The following is a 21,888-nucleotide window of genomic DNA, read 5'->3' on the forward strand; positions in this document are numbered from 1 at the left end:
ATATACATACCACAGAAATCTCAGAGGACAGAGGCATGGGTTAGAGCAAATTGTGCTGTCTGGATATGATAAATCTAGAAAAATCTAAAACATGGCTGGTGTTATAATTTCTAACACCTGTAATATAAAAGAATTTTATGATATCTGGCTGTTTAGCCAGTTTTAAGTTTAAAGTTTTGGCATCAGACAGACATAGTCATAAATTTTTCACACGTCTGAGTACATAATAAAGGAAAACATTTCTAATAAAAATACTAAAGCCTGATGTTTCTTTCAGAAGGTATCACATCTGTTCCTTTCAGTTCCCATTTCCAACACTCTAATCTATTCTCTTATCAGCTGTAGCTTGAATAAATAATACTGATCTCTACTCCTCAAGTTTAAGTTCTATCCAATTAATTCCTCACACTGCCTCCAGAATAGTCTATGCAAAATAATACCTTTGTTCAGTTTATTTTAAAAAATATTTAAAATAAACTATTAATAACTCAAGGTAAACTTGGATTCAGAAACTTCTATAATCAGGCACTTATATACCATCTTAATCTCAATTTCTTATCTTCACATGAACACAATCTCCAACCTAGTTTAGATGGTTTCCCTCTGATGTAAATAACTTTTAAGGTCTCATCTCCACAGTGTTATTTATACTCTTCCCAACTGTATGCATCTCCCATTTTGGTCTACCTATTTAAATTTTATCTTTTTCAAAATCCACTTTACAGCCATCACTTAACTGAATTCTTTGTGAAAATACCTAATCCAAAGAAGTCTCTTTCTTTTCTGATCCCCAAGAACATAGCTTTAAATTGTCTATGTCTGACCTTTGCTTGCCGTTAGTCATATATTCAGTGTCTTACGTGTGATTTTATAATGTCAGTTAAATTTTTCATGTGTACCTTTACCTACTCTACATTAGTGATGTGTTACTGAAGTCTAGTGCTTTGCTTTTATTATATTCTCAGTACAGCTGGTTTATTGGTTTATGTATTAATCAATATAATTGTGGACACCATCAAGAACCATGAGTTATTGATACAGTTTTATATTATACTCCATCAAACTTCTCTGTGCAAAAATGGAAAGGCAGGCTTGGATTTAGTTTAGGGTATTTTATATCATATTAGAAAAGTGCTGATCATCTGAAATTACTAAATTAATATGTGATTTAATTAATAAATTAATATAATGTGATTTAAACTGCCTCAGCAGTTGTTTTTTCTCTTGTTCTGAATTTGTTAAAGCAATCTTTATGTTTTCAAGAATGAATAAATGCCCAAGAAGAAGAAAAAATAATCAAATATAAGTGAACTGCCTTATCATATCCCAGAAAAACAAAACAAAGCAAAATATAAAGCTACTGTAATCACATCATATAGATTGTTATGGGAATAAAAAATAGTTAAGTGGAACAAAATAGAGAATAAAAAAAATATAAATCCCAGTTTATATATGCGATTTTAACAAAGAATGAGGATGATAGTTTAATAAATGGAGAAAATTATTGACTGTTGAATAAATGATGCTGGTATCTATCTGGAAGAAACTGAATTTATACCCTTATCTTAAAATGAGGATATAAAAATAAAGTTGGTTAAAACCTAAATGTAAAAATATAAAAGAAATTTTCATAAGAAATCTTAGAATGCTACTTGTACTATTAGAAAAAGAGAAAAGTTATTAACTAAAACTAAAAGCTCAGAAGTTTTAAATCACAAATAAATACATTTAAGTATACACATACATTTTAATAAAATAGATGGTAATTGATATCACAAGTTAAATTAAAATGATATGGCAATGTCTATTAAAATACAAAAAGTATTCAGCAATTCCATTTCTAATAATCTGTTTCACAGAAAGTATAGCACATAAGTATACGGATATTTCTTACAGTATTATTTATGTTGGCCCCAAATACTCAAAACACAGTTAGTATCTACTAATAAATGGTTGGATGCATTTTACTATATTCATATTTAGAAATATCAGAAAGTCTTTAAGAAGAATTAATTAGAGCATATCAGGTGATTTAAAGGGATCCTCATGTTGTATATATGAGTAGGAAGACCAGGACACTAAATGTGTATAATTTGATATTGTTTGTATAAAAGCAAAAGCAAAATGTATATATTTATTTGCACACAAGCATATATCATATATCATGTAGTATATAGTTACATGAGTATACAGGAAACTATGGAAAACATTGCTTTGGTAATATGAGATACTTGGGTGCTTAATAGTAATTTATTAGAGAAAGAAGCATTGAAAAAAATAAGCAAAAGGGAAATGGGAAGGAAAATAGCTTGTAAAAATACAGCTCTGTATGATATAATCACATTCATGCTTTTCTGTTTACATATACATTCCACAATATATAAATTATATATTTGGAACATAATTGGAACATATATATGTCACACATACGATTATATATGTGGAATATATATGAATATGTTAGTATATAGGAGAATATGTGTATAGTGTGTGTGTACATATATATCATCTATATATATATTTCTTCATACATATATATATATATATATATATATATATATAAAGGGAGAGAGAGAGAATTTTCATAAAATTAAATGCACTGGGGAGAGTATAAGGTGATACCAAACTTGAGAGGCCTTCTACCCATGATATATGTCTGCCATATTTATCAACATTCAACCTTTAAAATGCACAGTCCAGTTCTAGAAATGTACCCCTTGGGAATTCTTGGTAACACTCTTTTAAGTACTTCTTGTAAACAGTTTATATACATAAATATATAAAATAATGAAATAAAATAATAAAAATAAAATTAAAGTAATTAAAAATAGAAATGTATGGCAGCATTGTAATAGCAAAAAAACAGAAAGCACAAGCAAAAGAAAAATATAATAAAATGAAGGTAAGTAGGTTAAGACTCTGTGCTTCCACTGCAGGGGGCATGGGTTTGATCCCTGGTGGGGGAACTAAGATTGCCCACGCTGTGTGGTGTGGCCAAAACCAAAACAAAACAAAAAACAAAACGAGGGTAAGTATATAAAAATAATTTCAAAGTATATTTAAAAAATACATTTGAGCAATTGGAAAGAATATAGCCATTAAAATGTATTACTTATAAAAATTAAATGAAAATATAAGCAAAGAGATTAGACAAGAAATAAACCAACAAGAGTTGTATTATTACATTAACTACAGAAGGATGAGGTAAAATTTAAGCAGTTAATAATAAAAATAGAAGTATTTTTAAAAACCCAATTTGTATGTATTTTGAGAAGAAAACAATATTCAACTTTGAAGTTTAGGTAAATAGGCATTATCCCTGAAATTAAATTTTACTGAGTCTTTCTCACAATGCCGGTAACTATCTGATTCCTCGAAAACCGAACTGCACAGTATTTTCTGTTCTTCACTGCTCTTTTATATTCATGTGTGTATGTATGTGATGGAAAACCTTTGGTTGGAAAACAAGTCCTATTTAGCAATGCCACTTATTTTTTGAGCATAAAATACAAATGTACATGTTCAATAAGAAATAAATTTTCTTATAAATGAAGTTATTTCTTAACATTGTTGTAAAACACTTTCCCAGAAATGTGTCAATTATTTTATCTACTAAAGCTGAACAGCTTCAACTTAATGGTAGAATAAACACCTCAAATATCTGCAGCTGTTCAGGGGGTTCTAAGACACAATCTGGGAGAACAATCATGTTTGTTCAAGACATGCCTTTTTTCAATTTGTTGACTCCACCTTCAAAAATTTCAAGATTCCTCTTATATGAACATGAATTGTTCTTCATCATTTTTAACAATTTTCAATACTTTAGTTATGTATAAATCAAATATTATACTGCTTTTAATTAGTTTTTTTTTAAAAACTTCTGAATAAAAGAAAGAATTGTAAAGTATTACAATCATTAGCAAAATGTTTTTGAACTTTAATTGCCAGCTTCATCTGGACTCTGACTTCATTTTCCTTGCATTCAATTACACAAATACACCAGATTATCAAATTTGTGATGAAATGCAATTTCTCCTAGAAGGCTGTCCTGATAAGTTGCACTGAACTTTTATCTCTTTTGTCTTCCTATAATATTATGGCTACTAAATAACTAAGAACTTACCATTATCATATAAATACTATCTTGAACTTAGGGTTTACATTTTGGGGGATTGTGTTTTTAGAGACCAAAGTCGCTGTTTGAAAATTGTGTATTTCAGCTCCCTAACAGAATTTTGGGCATTACCTTTACAAATACTTATTTAATGAGTATGTGATTAAAAATCAAAAGGTTAGAATTATATTTAATAGGAAAATACTAGATGAATCCTTACTGAATTCAGAAATTAAATAAAGAGGCACACTTTCTGCTATGGACTGAATTGTGTCTTCCTAAAATTCATATACTAAAGTCTTAACCTCCAATGTGAGGATAGTTGGAGATAAGGCCTTCAGGAGTTAATTAGATTTAGATGAGATTATGAAGGTGGGGCCTTCATGATGGGATACATGCCACAAATTTTACTCAGCATTGTCTTAAATCACACTAAGCTAGTATGGTAAAGCTAGTCCCTAAATAAACAGCACAAATAGATTAATTTATTCCATATTGGTATAGTTATTTAGAATATGGAATTGTCCATGTTCACCAGACAATAAACTATGAAGTGACAATTAGATCAATTGAATGATCATATCTGAATAAAAATATAAATACATTACATATCTATATGTCACTTCCTATATACCAACCAAAATATCCTGGACCAAATAATTATTAAAATTAAAACTTTAAAAGAGCTAGAAAAAAAAAAAGTAAATTGTTTTAAGAATATTGTGGTTGAAAGTCTTTTTAAGCATGACATAACATCCAGCAGTCATATAGGAAAAGGTTATTGCTTGACAACATAAAAATTATAACAAATAAGATGAGAAAAAGTACTAGATTTGAAGCAACTCTGACTGACCACCAGAATACTGTCTAAATTATGGTACATATTGATACACATTGCTGAATTAATATTCTTTCATGAGAAAGATTCTTATTAATCAATAATACAAAGGTGTACAACTTTATAGAAAAATAGTCAAAGGACATCACAGGAAAGCAACAGAAATATCCACCAAGTACATAAACAAATCAACCTTTCCCCTAATTACAGAAATGCATATTTGATGATCAATAATATACATAATTTTCTGTGTTAGAATAGAAAATATTTTTAAAACTGATATTATTCAGTGTTGCTGAGGATGTGGAGAATAAGGTATTCTAACACCATGGATATACATTTGGGAAAAAGTTTGGAAACCAGTTTTTCAACACGTTTCAAAATGTAAAATATATGTTCTTTAATGACATGGCAAAATCACTTCTATTAATTTATCCTAGTGATATATTAGCACATCTAAGCAAAACATATGATTAATAATGTTCATAGTATCATTAGTTTATAGCCAAAAATTTGAATAGAATGTAAGTATCTACCAATGAGAAAATTTAAAATATAATTATAGTATGTCCACATGTAATGAAGAAGTTGATGTATTGATTTTTTTAAAGATAACATTGAATGAAAAAGCAAAATGGCAAACTTTTTTCTTTTTCTCTTTTTCAATAGCACAGAGATTCTGGAAGATGCATAAGAATCACTGGGGAAAAAATGTATATCCTTTTTGTATGGTTGCAACATTTGCTGTGCCAAGTAATATTTTAAAAGAAAAAAATAAAATCAATAAAACCAAAAGTTGGTACTTTCAAAAGATCAACAAGATTGACAGCTCATTACCTAGATTAATAAACAAATAAAAACGGATTCAAGTTATTAAAAACAAGAATGAAAAAGAGACATTACTACCTGACTTAGAGAAATAAAAATGTAAAGGAACACTATGAACAACTATATGCCAACAAATTAGATAACATTGATGAAATGGACAAAGCTCAGAAAGATACAAATTACAGAACTGACTCAAGAATAAACAGAAAACCTATTAAAAATAAAGAGACTGAATTAGTATTTAAAAAGCAATAAACAACAAAAATAAACCCTAAGGGAATCTTAGGCCAAGATGTCTTCACTGGTGATTTCTACTAAACATTTAAAGAAGAATTAACATCTATACTTCATAAAGCCTCCCAAAAGTAGAAGAGGAGGAACATGTCCAAAGTCATTCTATGAAGGCCAGTATTAATCTCATACCAAAACCAGACAAAGACATCAAGAGCAAAGAAAATTATAGCCCAATATCTCCTATGAATTATAGACACAAAATCCTCAGCAAAATACTAGCAAACTGAATTAAACAAAATATAAAAACAATTATACTAAATGAAATTTATCCCAAGAATGTAACTTTTTACATGGGCTGAAAATTACCACTTTTCAAAAGGACTAAGAGAAGACAAATCTCACCATTTAGAACAAGTTGGGTCTATGTCTGACATTGCAATAGAGAATTGGTCTTTACAAAATGCAACAGAATATGTGCCGTTTCAAGTAGCTGTCACCAAAACATCTTTCTTAACCCATCAGAAGAATGAAAAACAGCTTCAGGAATCTGAAAAAAATGTTTTGGATAAGTTTTTTTTAGCATTAAAGAAGCCTAAAAGTGCTTTTAAAAGAAACTAAAGAATGGAAAGGGAAGTAAGTAAACTTATACAGGAAAAAAAATATTAGAAAGCTCTAAAGAAAGTTTTATGAAGCCTCTGGGTAGACATTTGTAGAAGATTAGGCTGCACTTGTTGGAGAAATATTAATAGATGCTGGGATCTTGGGTTTGGGTGTAACAAAATGTATCAGTAAATGGAGACCATTTAGGAGATGAATAAATGTATTGAAGAAATTGATAGAGTTGAGTTAAATATTTACGTGAAAACTCTTGAGGAAGAAAAAAACAAATGCACACTAAAATAACTGAAGAAGATGAAATAATAGATGCACTTAAAGGTTGTATGATAAGTCACCAAGCTGAGAAAGCTTCAATATAGTTGGGCGAGGAAAAACCAAAAACCCCACACACGAGAGAAGGAGAAGCAACAGCTCTGGTAGAAACTTCAAGTCCTTCCTAAGATAAATCAAGAAAAATAAATGAAATTTTTGCCAAACATCCAATTTAGAGAGAATTTATTCTGCAGTGAGAGAGGAAAATCTTTCCAAAGCACATGACACAATCAACCATTCAGGTGAAGAGCTGATCTTCTATAAAATACAACCAAAAATTCTCTTAGAAATACTAAAAAAAATTATTTGAGTTTTTCATAGTAAAACAGTGTGGCATATTTGTTATTGCTACTTAACAATATCATTTATTGATCCAGAAACGACAACTTGTTTCTCACCTCTAAAATAAATTTGAATTTTTTGTATCCAGCTTGATTGCTGTAGTTGTGATTATACAATTGCCAAAATGGAAGCTCAATAGAATTGTAGTTCTTAGTGTAGTGTTTATAAATATTGTTTATTTAAAACTGAATTTCATGGGTAAATTGCCCACTTTCCCTCTATTTGTAGAAAATGTAAGGATAATAATTTTATCATTGCTATTTAACAATGTCCCATAACAACAACTGTGATGAGAGTTTTACATTAGTAGTCTCACAATTGGAGACATTTAAAACTCAAAGTTTACTTCTGGTAACAAATTTACTCTAGTTTTAAGTATGTTAACTTAAATAAATTGTAGGTTAAACAAAGATAATGTATCGACAAATGAATATGCCAAACTAGGTTACTAAAGAGTGGTTCAAAATAAATATGCTGGTTGACTAAATAAATATTCAAGCTAATCTAGATAGCTAGCTATAATTCTCATAGGGACATAATGTGTACTACTTGTAAACAAATTTCTACATCTTAGTCTCTGATGATCGTTGGAAAGAAAAAACAAGTTAATATATGGAAAAACATATTAATTTCTGGTTAATAAATGTTAAATGCTATTACAATAGGATAAACTTTCTTAAAGGAGCTTAAGTTTTTCTTTCTTGAGAAGTAGGTCTTCTATATGAGAAAAGAAAAAATGCTGAGGAGTGTTTATATAAAGAACTCTAGCCACAATAAAACCATTTCTTCTTTTCAAACTCTTGAACTAGTGCCCCAGTGGAACCTGGAAGACAGATTTCTATGGTGTTCTGGTTTTAGAGAAAGCTAATAGAATATTTGAAGTAATATTAGGGAGACAATAAAAAGAAATAGTTTATCCATACACGGCATGTGGGGATAAGAGCAATTAAATAGGAGATTCAAACAGAGAATACACCATTTCCCTTCTACACTAAAGTTGCAATATGCTGATGTAGCTAGCTTCTTAAATAGGTAGCACAAAGACCATTTCCACACTAGATCACTGTTACGTATTCAAATATGCACTGGACATAAGAGTGAAATAATGCCATACTTTCTGTGAAATCAGGTAATGTTTGAAACAGCAACCCACTGTTCAGCAGGCTGAGCCCAGAAAGCAAGTCTGAAATGCTTTCTTTCCCTTCATTTGTTTTGTGCCTCACTTCTTATAGAAATCAGAGAGGGGGAAGAATTCTGATTCAATTTACTTAATGGATGAAGAAACAGGATATTGTACATGAAAAGATATATTTAAGGTTTCGTAGCTAGAAACTGGTAACAAAAGAAGTGAAATCCAAGTTACCTCACAGCTTGTTCTTTGGTACATTAATGCTGCCCACACAACATCCATAGTCTATGCTTCCTCAACAAATTAGATACTCAATAAACATTATTACTGATTTCATCAAGCCAAAGGCCAAACTCTTCATGAAAATAAAAGATAAAAGCATTTTGAAGAAAGGGAAAATAAAGTTATAATATCAAGAAGTAAATAAGATAATTGCTAACATTGGAAAACTTTATGACTAATTCCATGTCCTCATACAAGATAAAGGTACAATAATTATACCTCATTTACAAAGTACAAGATGACCTAGCACTTAAGAACGTGAATAAAAATACTTTCCAACTTTTCTTTAAAACCATCTAATATGGTCAGACACAGAGAATTAATGGATTGGCATTTCTTTAAGTAAATAAAATGCTGAGAATTCAGAGTACTTATAGACACAATCTTTCTGTGTATGAAACAACCTAAAATTTGTACACATTTCAGGCTTTATGGTAATGAATACAATTACACTAATTTTTTTTAAAAACTAGCATTGCTAAGATAGGTTCTATAAAAATACATTTAAGAACTGAAAAACATATGAAGACACTTTTGTTATTCTATAAGAGTTTTTGTTATTTTATGTTCCTCTATTTGCTATTAGTTCCTGACAATACCAATGTCAATAAGAAAATAATTATTGTAGACAGAAAACATCAAAATGTATTTTAAATACATTTCTGTACTTTGTATTTTGTTTACAAAGAGCTACAAACCCACTGTAGAAAAATTAACAATATAAAAATACTATAGAAAAGGCAAATTTTTTTCTAATTATCTCGTCAAGTGAAATAATTATCATCAAACATTGGACAATTGTTTCCGTAACATTCTTCTTGTGTTTATACAAATAGGAATACATATGTACGTACATACTTGAATGCATTTCATTTAATAATGCTAAATTAATAATAACAAAGTATTTTGATGGATATTATCAAATTGCTCTGTGAAAAGATAGTATATTTCAACAAGTAGTTTCATCAGCTTGCCAATTCAATAGTCAAGAAAAAGCCCTCTATGTCATTTTAATGCATTTATCAGTAAGGTGAATGTTATATCTCACATTTTCTTGTCCTTATTTGGGGAGAAAAGAGGGCCAAAACACTTGAGTTTAATGTATTTAATATTTTTAAGTCAAAGTTTAGGAAAAGCCAAACATGTTTCTATCCCCTAGTTATAAATTAATTCTTGTCCATTACTTTTCCCTCACATTTTATTATTCTGTTGATAACAAGTTGTATTGATCTAATTTTTAGGCTATTAATTATTGGCTGTTTTTAAGAGTTGAGGCTCTAGAGCATAGGTCCCTTTGGTGTTACTATGATTTTACCAGTTACTGGTACATTCGTTTTACAGTTTAAACAATTCGCCTCACTTTTCTATGACAGATTTCTCATTTTGTAAATCAGGCTGTTAATAATTACAACCTCCTAGCTTTGGTGCTATGATTATATAACACAAGTAAAGCATCTAGCAATATGCTTAAACATAATAGGGTTTAACAAAATGTAGTTCAAGCATTAAATATAATAATATATTGATACAATGATAATGGTAATATAGAATATCTAGTTGTGTTCATACTACCTACGTGATTTCTGTTCTTTATTTCTAATAAGACACCCTAACATGAATAGTTCCAAAGAAACAGCTAAAGGAAGGGTTTGAGTTCTACATTCACCTTCCTTAACACTCCTGATTTTATATCTAACCACATTATATGGGTATGGTTTTGACATCAAAGGTGGGCCACAAATCAAATTTGAGAAAATATTTTCTTGAGCTTAAACTTTATAGTTCTCTCATTTAGCTGAGTAATCATGGTGATCTGGGTTAAATCCAAGCTTGTCAATTTGCTAGCTATGTGAGGTTACTAACTAAACTTCAATTTCTTCATCTGAAAAAATAGAGATTAAATTGTATAAGACAAAACAAAAATTAATTTGGAAATGATGTCAACAGCACAGCAGCAAAAGCCATCACTTATTTTTGTCCCTCCCTTCAATAACAAAAATGAGGTATCCATCCATGAACAGAAGTGCCTTTGTGGAAGTTGTGGGATCCAGCACCATATTCCAAGGGACCAATTAGAAGTCACCCACCTGTGCATTGGGTAATAAGCAGACAGACTTCAGTACTAGTTGTAGAAACTACAGGAGACTATGAACCACCTCTAGCTCCTCTTGGCTGCGGTATGGGAGTGCCTGCAAAACACTAACTTGGGGAATCACCTAAGAACAAGAGAGCCTTTGTGAAAGTTCAGGTTTCCACTAGAGAAAAAAAGCATTCCACTGGAGTAAAAAAGGTTTGAATGCATTGGAGTGGGTAAGAGGAACAACTTGACTTTGCCAGCATCATACCACCCCTGAGATGGCACAGCCCATGGCTTCTCCTGCAGGGGAAAGAGAAAGCCAGTGAGTGAACATCTGGCTTCCCCAACTGTGTGGGATGCTGCTGAAGAGACTCCTTTCCTTGTCACAGCATTCAGAACCTTGTTGTGAGGGCTCCATAACTGAGGGGAGGGAGCACATCAGGAGAGGAGTATATGCCCACAGAGTGCCATATGCCGAACAACACCTCCCTTTACTCTGCGGCTGGCTTCCTGTGAGCACTCCCTAAGGCAGGGGCCAGAGCTCTGGTAGACAGGGAGCAAGCACAGAAGACATGCCAGCCAGGGTCCGTTGGCAAGGGGGAAACCACAAACTTGAGCTGTAGTGCCACCTTCAGGAAAACAAAAGAGAGGCCACCAGCCAGCCTGGGGTGTTGTAGATTCTAGAGAAGACATATAAGCTTAAGAATTCTGCCACAAAAGGGAACAAGAGTCATGGAGCAGGTATATCCTTATAAGGTCTGAGAAAGCCTCACAATGTACAGCAGGAAAGAACAGAGCTGGAAGCATCAATCTTCTTGCTTTCAAACTATACTACAAAGCTATAGTAATCAAAGCAGTGTGGTACTGGCATAAAAATAGACACAAAGACCAATGAAACAGAATTGAGAACCCAGAAATAAACCACTGCATATACAGTCAACTAATATTTGACAAGGGAGCCAAGGATACTCAATATGGAAAGGATAGTCTCTTAAATAAATGTTGGGAAAACTGGATAACCACGTGCAAAAAAGTGAATTGGACTCCTATCTTACATCACTAACAAAAAATGAGCTGAAATAGATTAAAGACTTAAATATAAGACCTGAAACTGTAAAATCCTAGAAGAAAACATAGGGAAAAACTCCTTGACATTGGTCTTGGCAATTTTTTTTTTTTTTTTGGTGATACCAAAAGCACAAACAAAAAAGGCAAAAATAAACAAGAGGCGCTACATCGAACTATAAACTTTCTGCACAGCGAAAGAAACAATCAACAAAATGAAAAGGAAATCTATAGAATGGGAGACAATATTTGCAAATATTGCATCTGATAAAGCGTTGTCAAAAATCCAGACACAGCAAAACTAAAACCACTAAATCAATAAATAGCATTTAGTAAGAGTTTGTGCATGTAAGAACAGTTTGCAAACTGGGAGTTTCCAAATTCAAAGACTGATATGAAGCTCAAGGGTATGAACTTACAGGATGGCTTATGAAGTGAAAACAAGGAAGTTCTTAAACTTTACAATGATTAGTTATTACAGTGGGAATTTCCAGACAGCAGGGCATTGGCTAAAAGTGTTTATCTCATACCATTTTAGAAAGATGACTTAAGTTTTATTTTTTCGTTTGTTTGTTTTTTTATGATTGTCAGAGGCATTTACAAGAAATAACCCAAGTTTTGCTTATGTTCATAAAATATGCTAGATTTAGTTTTGCTTACATGGCTTAAATGGTGTTGTCTGCTCAGGGAATTCTCAAGTCCAGTCTCCATTTTGTATTTAATTTTAATGAGTTAATATCCAAAGTATATTTTTAAAAACTCATATAAAATAACAACAACAAACAAAACAAAAAACAAGCACTCTGATTAAAAATAGGTAGAAGTAAATAGACATTGTTAGACATTTTTCCAAAAAAGACATACAAACTGCCAGTAGATACATAAAAGGATGTTTAACTGATCATCAAGGAAATGTAAAGCAAAACTTCAATGAGATATCACCTCACACCTGTTAGAATGGCTATCTTCAAAAAATCACTAGATAACAAGTGTTGGCAAAGATGTGGAGCAAAGGGAACCCTTGTGCACTGTTGGTGGGAATGTAAGTTCGTGCAGCCACTATGGAAAACAGTACGGAGGATTCTCAAAAAGTTAAAAGGAGAACTACCATATGATCCAGTAATCCCACTTCTGGGTATGTATCCAAAGGAATTGAAATCAGTATCTCAGAGCGATATCTGCACTCTATGTTTACTGCATTATTCACAATAGCCCAGATGTGGAAAGAGCCTAAGAGTCCATCAACTGATAAATGGATAAAGAAGTTGTGGTCTATATATACAATGGGAGATTTTACAGCCAGGAGAAAGAACAAAATTCTTCCATTTGCAACAACACAGATGGTCCTGAGGACATTACACTAAATAAAATAAGTCAGACAGAGAAAGCAAATACTGTATGACATGACTTGTATGTGGAATTGAAAAAAGCTGAACTCGTAGAAACAGAGAGTAGAATAGTGGGTAACAGAGTCGGGGGGTGGGGAAAATGGAGAGATCTTGGTCAAAGAGCACAAACTTCCAGTGAGAAAATGAATAAGTTTTGGAGATACAATGCACAGCATTGTGACTACAGATAACAATTCTGTATTATATACTTAAAAGTTGCTAATAGAATACATATTAAATGTTCTCATCATGAAAAAAGAAATGGTCATTATGTTATGTAACAGAGTTGCTAACTAACACTAAGGTGGTAATCATATTGCAATAATTAAGTGTATCAAACCAACACGATGCACACATTGAAGTTACACAATGTTCTATGTCAATTATACCTCAATAAATTGGGGGGAAATAATTTAAAAATCAATTTCAGTTTTTAAGGATAGTATTTAATGATACTATCATTTGATGATAGTATTAAAATGTGGTAGTTATTTTCTCTGCTTTTAAAATTAGACTCAGTTCACAATACAAAAATAGCATTTAACCACTTATAAAGTGAACATTTTGTAACTTTTAAGATGTTTTGTCTAAATATACTGCCTATAACTTATCCCAGGGAAACATTTAAGTATCTATAGGAAAAATATACAAATGAAGGCAAAATGTCATATTTTTCTTAAGCCTTTTAATAACTTGAGAAGGATCATAAACATATTATTTCTTTCCTTCTCTCTTATGCTGGCATTTGAAAACCTGTATTCATTCAAAATTTTATTAACTCATTCTGCTGAAAAAGAACCATAATTGCCTTGTTATTGGCAGAAGAAAAAATGGAGTCTATTTCAATGTTCAATTAGGATTACATACAGAGATGCAATTTTATCAGTGTTGACATTTGCACAAGTTCTGCATATTTAAAAAGTGATCATACTTTGCTTAAATGAGTACTGCTCCTGTAGACACAATATATTTTAATTATCACATTAATATTGACATATCATCATCCCAGGTCAAGATAAAACAGTAAAATAGCCATTTAAATTAAATTACTCACAGTATTGATTTTATTGCTATTTCTACAGATATGAGAGGATGCTTTAGTTTTAGGTCCATATTTGACAGGACGCTTTAGTTCTATCTGATTTAAAGAGTCTGAGGGTGCTCTGTGTGGGTGTTTAAAGTCTAAAAATATTTAAAAATTGAATTTCTTCCTGAATTTCATCAACCTGATTTTTTAAACCAGAAAAGAATGTTCCCAAAATAAGTTTCTAAAATCTCTTTTGCTTTCTTTTCCCACTGACTTCTCTGCTCATTCTGACTTACAAAAACATGTTATATATATTATATCCACTTAGAAGTGAATATATAAATGGATAAGAACTTCATAATTTTTTTTCATTTGACTTTTGTTTAAAAAAATTATCTACTACCAGAGATGGCTGATGCTGTATATAACCTTAAATATTTCAGAAATTTTTAAAGGTCACTTATTAAAGGAGTCTAAACATGCCAACTTAAAATACATATCATAATTCCTTATAAGTTATTTTAAAATTAAAAATAATTATTCAGAACTCATCTCCTGACCAACCAGCTATGAATCAAACTAAGAATTCACGTTTAAACAAAATAGGATTTGTTCCCTTGAGAAGCACTATTTTTCATACTCTCTTCTTGGCAGCGTTAAATTATTATAAGAACTTTTGGATTTAGTAGAGTTTTATTGTCTTACTGTCCATGAAATCTCTCTTGAAAACATTAATAACTATTTTTATAACTAAAAATATAATTTTCTTATTTTTTATTAATTGTACTGACGTTAAGGTTTGGGAAATGTCAAGAAAAAAAAACAAAATAAAACTTGTTCCTAGCCTTAAAATTATAATCTATTTAGAGACATAGTTACATATACATTTAATTATGAAAAAAAGCTAATGTAAATTAATATTTATTTTAGAGAAATTTTTTGTCTCACTCTTTCTCAGTTTCATAGGTATATTGAAAAGTCTTCAAAGATTAAGGAAAAGTGAGAGGCGACATGTGGTATTTCAATTGCCAAAAAAATAATTTTGATTCTAACTAATATCAGTCAATCTAGAAGTAAAATTATGTAATATCAAAGTGAATGCCAACTCTATTAAGGGCATGTTTATTTCTTTTTAGGAGGACTTCTTGTTTGGTTTTGGTTTAGTTTTTAAGTACAAATTCAGTGTAAATAGTCTTCTCAGATTCTAATTTGGACATCTGTGCATAAAAAAGAGATCTCTCGCTTCTTTCAACCTAGAATGGACTATCCTCAGAGTAGTTTCTATGAGGTACGGGAATTCCATGTAATTGGAAGCAGGACAAGCTGAAAGGGTACAGAACTTATACATTTCCAATTCAAGTTTTTACTGAGATGATCTGAAATCACAATATGTTTCCTAGGCACCCAGTACTGACCAGATGCAAAATGGTGGCAGCCAAGTCAAAATTGGCTATGGCTATGATCCCAGGAGGAGGAAGGAGAGAATAAGAGGACCGAACGCTAGGGAACCAGACATCTATGTAATAATCTTGTCATTAATTCAGGAAAGTGTCAATCTTTTCAAGTCTGGAGCTCAGGGAAAGTTAAGTTAAATGGATTTTCCAAATATGTATAATAAGGCAGTTAAGCTGTGATTAGTTTTCTGAGGTTTACCTTCCAGGAAAGGGCCAGTAGATACTAGTTACTACTCATTTTTCTACTCTGTCTGTGAAGACAATCCAAAATCTTATAAAAGTTTCATAAGAAATTTATTAGGAAATTAGAAGGCTATGTCCCTCTTCTCATGTGGCCCTACATTGATTCACTGGTTCGTTCATTTCTAACAGTTACTACTTTGAAAAATCTAAGACAATATTTTTGCTTTTATAGAGTTTCTATTTTTGTAGGGGGTAACAAACAGACAAGATAATTTCATATGGGAGCAAATGCCATGGAAAGAATAAAGCAAGGATTTTTTTTTTTTTTTTTAGGGATTTGACGGTGGAAAGAATGCCTTCTGCCCGTGCAGTGAAGTGTGCAGTAAAAATTGGCAGAGCAAGTGCAAATTTTTGATTATACTTTATAAAAATACATGACTCCCAGAAAAGTATCTCTAAGATTCAGCATTTTTTAATAGTGGTACTTACATGTATTTTAATGACCTGTTAAAGTAATAAATGCATGCTTTTTATGGCTTTAATTATACAGTAAATTTTCTAATGTTATAAAATCTGAATAGCTGGTGGGTAGAAATTCTCAAAATAGCATGATGGTCTTCAGACAATACACAAAATGGCAATTAATGAGTTCTGTGCGAAATGCATTGTGTGATTACTTGGTTGCTTGAGGCAACTTGACATGGAAATGAAATTATTGACTGAACTGAGCTTTAATACTGGCCTTGACCCCAGCTAGATGAAGGTGAAGTAACTACTCTGGACCTTAAGTTAATTATCTATAAAAAGAGGATTGCATAAGAGGGAACCCTCACTACTTGATCTTGCATTAGAAGCTGCTTAAATGGGAAAAGAAGAGATACAGTGGTACTTTCCAGCTTCTGTTCAGGGTGAGGATGCAAAGGAGTATCAGAGTGTGATGTAATAGGAATACTGGCATTTCCCAATCTTTCACCCTAATTTGCTGATAAGACTATGGAAATAAAGAGTAGTCTCATTCAGGAAGAGCCTGAGGATTTCTAAGCAATAGAGCCACTAATGTGCTTCCCAGTGCCACATACTCTAAAATTTTATTCCATTCTATTTATAGACTTTACTTAAAGGTCTTCTCTGGTTTTAGGGAAAAGAAGATTAATTAGCAATTATTTTCTGAGCTGATTCTTAAGTCCTGCTTAATTTTGGTTTAAGTATCTTTACAATCCAATATCTATCTAAATATTATAGCATACAATTGAAATCTTACAGATAATATTGTCGAGCCAGTAAAAACATGCATGACTGTAGGAATGTGGTTTTACAGAATGGCTTCTTTCATGCATTGCTTAATGTAAACAAAGAGTGACTGGGAAGACATGGTTGGTCTGCTCAGACATGAATAAACTTTGTGCTACAAAGAAGGTAGGATGCATGGGGACTGATGTAGGTCACCACATTCAACTCTTTCATTGTCCCTTCTCTTACTCATCTTATTTTTAATGCATCTTTATGAATTCCCTATCTTCCAAGTACAGAATTTCTTTTCTCTTCATTTCCCTTGATATCTAAAGAAATATCTTACTGCTAATAATTTTGATTCTTATCATTTTTGTTACTTAATTAAAACCCACTTGTACGTATTACAAACGTAGAATTGTGTAGTTTTATGTCTTAGAAACTGTTCTTTTAAGTTTAACATACGTATGATATCATTAAAACATATCAAGGCATTAATTAAATAGTATGTTTCATAAAACATGGCTTATATAATATGTTATATGAAATTATAGTTTTAAATGCACAAGGTACTTATATACCAGATATTGATTTTCTCTTCACTTTTAATAAGTGACACTCAGCTGGAGTTATTTGATGCACATATCAGAATGCCCTGGGTAAGAGGTACTGTAATTTGAATATTAAATATACAGTTTACAATTTCATTTTCTGATTAAGGCTTAGATATCCTACTTGATGTTTTTTGAAATTTCAAATTAAATGAGGTCACAAAATGGCAAGATTTATCAAAAATAAGCAGGTATTAAAATGATTATAACAAGACTAATTGATCACTCATTTTTTTATATGTCATAATGAACGATTCCAGCTTAATGATATTGGTCCATGATCTGCAACTGAGAAATCATTATTATTTTTTCCTTACTGCCCTAAAATTCAAAACCTTTACAATTCTTAAGAGAAGCCCTATTCCTCACCTAGGTCTAGGAAGATTGTTTTCCACAGGACCACTTTGTATCCTAGATTTTAGTAAAACCAGTAAGCTAAGGCAGATGCTGGAAGGAAGTGAGGCTATTGCAGCCACAACTTCTGCAACATCAAGAATTCATTCAAGACACAGCACCCAATGCATGAGCATACCCCTACTCAAAATATACACTATGTCACCCAGAAAAGCAACACATTTCCTAATCTTGAGTAGTTATAATTTTCTTATACAGATGATACCACATTTACAAAGACATATTTCAAGATTATTTAATGTAATAGATATTCCAGATAAGGTTTTTCAGAAATAGAGTCAGAAACAAGAGTTTCGACTGGTTTGTGATGATTCCTGTTTTGTTTTTTAAACCCTAAATAGACCTCAACTTAAGCAAAACAAATAATTCTACTTTTCAGTGTAACAAAAATTGTAGGAAGACTATTTTAGTGCCCCTCAAATAACTATTTTCCTTTCGAAACATAAACATGTATTTTAAAATAAAGCTAACTGTAATTGTCAGGATTCACAATGGGGTATCTATTGCATGCCTGTTTTGTACTCAGTTGCATTTAAGTACATTATATAACATAGTAACGATTATACTAAATTCAGTGAACACTTTCCCAAGGCACTTTTTGCATTATATGTTTACACTATTTCTCTTTCTATTAGAGTTGCAACCACAACTAGCATTCAGCAATAACTAGTCTGCCTCTTAAGGAAACTGGGACCTCTCAATTATTTTTACATCTTAAAAGCCAGAAATTGCCTCTTTTCTTAGAAGCGAATTTTATTTTGCAGTGTATAAACTGTGTAGAAGCTATTTTTACTTCCTGCTTTAGATTTGATAAATGGCTGTCATTTTCTCGAATTATTTTGAACTTGCAGTCACAAAACTCCCTAATTAGCAACCTGCCTAAGTAGAGTACATGATAAGGCAGAAAAAGCAGCCGTCTCTAGATGAGAAATTTGCTCCAGTTAGCTGCTTGCTGCTCAGCTGACTGAAAGTTTAGAATGGAAAAAGTTGCTTTATTGATGACAATAGGTTTGGACAGTGACTTTTGAAATCAATGAAACCTACCCTTTACCTGGGGTGGGGGATTTAGATCCAACATGGATTCCTCCCTAGCTCCTCCTTTACACTCACGGAAAAAATTACTCTCAGCTCTTTAATTTTAGTGATAAGGGTAATAAAAATCAGAGTAATCTTGAGTTGAGTTGAGAGGTGGCTGAGTTGAGAGGTGTATTTTCATCTTGATCATATCTTGCAACAATGGGATCATACATATTTTCTACCTCTGCTTCTTATAATTAAAGAGTCTTTCAGGCCATGATCAGGGAGATTTCTGGCTTTTTGCAAACATATAATCAAAGAAAGAAAAAAAACTCTCTTGAACTGGACAATAACAGAAAATATCCCCCTGGGAAAAAAGATATAAGAGGATACATGGAAATATACAGGTAAATGGCAACTATACCAGAGAAGTGTTTCATATTTGTGGCTTATATGTGAACATACATTTCCAGATAATTAAGTATAGAAATAATAAATGACTCCAATTAATTATGAAGGGAAATTATAAGTTTATCTTTAACTGATCTTTAAATACTTGGCAAACTTCCCCTAAATAAGAATCAAAAAATAATCAGTCAGGGGTGGCTTAGTCATATTGTCTAAATGCAAAACACTGAAATACACAAAAAAATGAGAAAAAAAATCAATTCAAAATGTTTTATGGAAGAAAGATGGTTAGAATATGAAGACCCAAAAAAGTCCCTATCTTCCTACCTCCACGCTCTCCCTCTTCTCTTTCTATCTCAAATCACAAACTCAGACTTCCTGTTTTTCTTTCTTTTTATAACCGAAAAAGGAGGATAAGCTATTATCTGTCAGGTGTCCATTATGTTTTGGATGGGCACTTGTCACCTTATTGCATTCTCAAAACAAACTTGCAAGGTATTAATTCTAACAAGCAATTGTAAACATACCATAGCAAACACTTTACAAGCATTATCTAATGGAATCTGCACAAAGATACTTATGAAAAATAAACATTAGCATCTCCATTTTGCATTTTTGATATTGATTATAGATTACAGATTAAATATGTTTCCCAAGGACATCCAACTAAAAGCATCTGTTACAAAACCCACTGATCATTCTGCAATCTACATACTGATTCAATAAAGGAATTTGTGTTTTTAAGACTACTTTTCATTTTATATTGTCTTCGCTTTAGGTTTCAAACTCAGAGAACTAACCAGCATATTTAACAAGATACAGATGATACATACTCCCAAATGTTGCCAATTTGACATGGTTTGGCAGAAATCAGTGTTATAAAATCAAGGAAAATAGAGGAGGCTTACTATTGGGAAGACAGGCAATCATGTCCACAAGTTACAGAGACAACCATTTTCACGTGCGTGAACTGGAAAGCATACTCCATTCGGTTTCGGTCAGAGGAAAAAGCTCCAAATTGACTCAAAGTCTCTTCTAACCCTATAATTATACAAATAAGATTTATTTATTCAAGAAGTCCCTTATTATGTTGTGCATCTCATAAGTAATTAAACAAAGCTAGTGCATCCATAAATTGGGCCCTGGAAATCTCTGTAGATTTGAAATTTAGACATATCAGATAAGGAATTCCACATCAATTGCATAGTTTCTGTCTCAAATTCATTACCATTTTATTCCCTATGTATTAATTCATCTGATTACAAACATATACCCAATTACTGAATAGTGACCTTTGCTTTATTTTTAGTTTTTGTTTTCTCTCTAGTAACTTGTACTCATGTTTACCTTAATGCCTAGTATATTAATTTGCTAGGGCAACCATAACAAGATACCATGAACTGGGTAGCTTAAGCAACAAAAATTTATTTCCTCACAGTTTTGGAGGCTAGAATTCCAATATCAAGGTGTCAGCAGGGTTGGTTTCTTCTATGGGTCTCTCTCGTTGGCTTGTAGACAGCTATCTTCTCCCTGTGCCTTCATATGCTCTTCCTTTCTTTCTGTGTCTTAATCTCCTCTTACTATAAGGACACCAGTCATATTGGATTAGACCTCATCCATATCACCTGATTTTACCTTAATTAGCTCTGTAAGACCCTATCTCCAAATATAGACACATTCTGAGGTACCAGGGGTTAAGAAATTCAACATAAGAATTTGGGGAGGAAAACAATTCAGCCCATAACACCTAACATATTTATTTTCTTACTGTTGCTGAAGAATATTTTACATCAAATTTCAAATGGCACTCCGTAACAAAGCTATCTACATTGCTTTCCTCAGTGTACTGACAGAGCACATAGAGTTTCTGTTAAGGTTCTAAATGAAATTAGAGAGGTAATGTAATTTGCACCATGCTCCTTGATATACTTGGTTCTAGTATAGAAGGGTCAGATGTACTGTTTTCTTATTTACAAACATGCATTTTATCTGTAAAATTTAACGCGATTAATTGTAGAGAAGAGATAAGGTTTCTTAGTGTTTTTTGGAATAAAATTTTATTTTAACAATTACTCCGATAAGTCCTTGTAATTTTAAGCACTAAGAGAAAAGTTATCATAAATAGGAGTTTACATGAGCAGGAATGTTTTCTAATGCAGGTGCTAAAACAGGACCCTTAAATAAGTTTGTGAAGTGGAAATATGCATTTAGTAATGTCTGAGTTGTGAAGAAAACACAACCCTGAGTGCAGAATGGGTAATTATATTCGTAAGCAGCCTCCAGGACAGGCAAGCACCAATTTTCATGTGCAATCATC

This window comes from Globicephala melas, chromosome 16 (genome assembly GCF_963455315.2).
Source record: "Globicephala melas chromosome 16, mGloMel1.2, whole genome shotgun sequence".
Classification (NCBI taxonomy): domain Eukaryota; kingdom Metazoa; phylum Chordata; class Mammalia; order Artiodactyla; family Delphinidae; genus Globicephala; species Globicephala melas.